This window comes from Salvelinus sp. IW2-2015, unplaced genomic scaffold (genome assembly GCF_002910315.2).
Source record: "Salvelinus sp. IW2-2015 unplaced genomic scaffold, ASM291031v2 Un_scaffold4849, whole genome shotgun sequence".
Classification (NCBI taxonomy): Eukaryota; Metazoa; Chordata; class Actinopteri; order Salmoniformes; family Salmonidae; genus Salvelinus; species Salvelinus sp. IW2-2015.
The window spans coordinates 30,146-31,625 of record NW_019946118.1 but is presented as its reverse complement, the minus strand read 5'-3'; the positions used below and the strand labels follow the sequence as shown (position 1 = coordinate 31,625).

The window sequence follows — 1,480 nt, the reverse complement described above, 5'->3', positions numbered from 1 at the left end:
TGCCTCTATTGCCTCTTTATTGCCTTACCTCCCTTCTCTTCTACATTTGCACACACTGTACATAGATTTTTCTATGGTGTTATTGACTGCGTTTGTTTATGTGTAACTCTGTGTTGTTGTTTTTGTCACACTACTTTTTCTTTATCTTGGTCAGGTTGCAGTTGTAAATGAGAACTTATTCTCAACTGGCCTTCCCGGTTAAATAAAGGTTAAATGTGTATATATATATTTTTAAAGATATACAAAATAATATATGATTTAGAATGGACCATTATAATGCACCTGTTTTGGAAAAAAAWWAATAATAATACATGTAATCTATGCACTTAAATAGTGAATGAAGGAGGCTTTTCCCTCATTTCATTTTCATGCCAGTCAGGTAGGCTATACTCCTGCTGAAAGAGACACAATGTGCCTGATAATATTATCTCTCCTCTCCTACCATCACAACCACCCTCCTCTCCTCTCCTACCATCCCAACCACCCTCCTCTCCTCTCCTACCATCACAACCTCCCTCCTCTCCTCTCCTACCATCACAATCGACCTCCTCTCCTCCTCTCTTCTCTTCTCCTCTCGACTCCTCTCATTATTGAAACCACCCAGATAAATAAATTCCCTTGAAGACAGAAATATCCTCATCATCAAAGTGAAATTATAATAGTCTTATACAACAAACCTTGTGGGTACACACAGTTCAGTCCCATTTCAAATCCTATTTCCTATAACCCCTAACACTAAACCTAACCCTAACCCTAGTCCGTGCCCTTACCATAACCCGAAAACCTAACCTTAACCCTAAACATAACCCTAGCTCCTAAACCTAAACCTAACCCTAACCCAAGAGAAGAGAATGAGTTAGGGTTTAGGGTTTAAGGTTAGGAGCTAGAGTTAGGTTTAGGGTTAAGGTTAGGAGCTAGAGTTAGGTTTAGGGTTTAGAGGTTAGGAAGCTAGAGTTTAGGTTTAGGTTTAAGGTTAGGAAGCTAGAGTTAGGTTTAGGGTTTAAGGTAAGTGTAGGAACTATGGTTAGGTTTAGGGTTAGGAGGCTAGAGTTAGGTTTCTTAGGGTAAAGGTTAGGAAAGCTAAGTTAGGTTTAGGGTTAGGAGCTAGAGTTTTAGGTTTAGGGTTAAGGTTAGGAAGCTAGGGGTTAGGTTAAGGGTTAAGGGTTAGGAGGCTAGAGTTAGGTTTAGGGTTAGGGAGCTAGAGTTAGGTTTAGGGTTAAGGTTAGGAGCTAGGGTTAGGTTTAGGTTAGGACTAGAGTTGGTTTTTGAGGTTACGGTTAGGAGCTAGAGTTAGGTTTAGGGTTTAAGGTTAGGACGTAGGGTTAAGGTTTAAGGATATTAAGGTTAGGAGCTAGAGTTAGGTTTAGGGGTTTAGGAGCTAGGGTTAGGTTTAGGGTTAGAAAGCTAGAAGTTAGGTTTAGGGTTAGGAGCTAGAGTTAGGGTTAGGGTTAAGGTTTGGAGCTAGGTTTAGAGCTAGGTT

General features: G+C 40.3%; 1 long non-coding RNA gene across 1 annotated transcript; it reads left to right on the top strand.

The window, feature by feature from the left end:
- Nucleotides 1-863: 863 nt before the first annotated feature.
- LOC139026466 (uncharacterized) lies at nt 864-1,478 on the top strand. Its single transcript, XR_011478250.1, has 3 exons — nt 864-939; nt 1,199-1,245; nt 1,422-1,478. It is a non-coding gene; the product is annotated as an uncharacterized lncRNA (long non-coding RNA).
- Nucleotides 1,479-1,480: the final 2 nt, after the last annotated feature.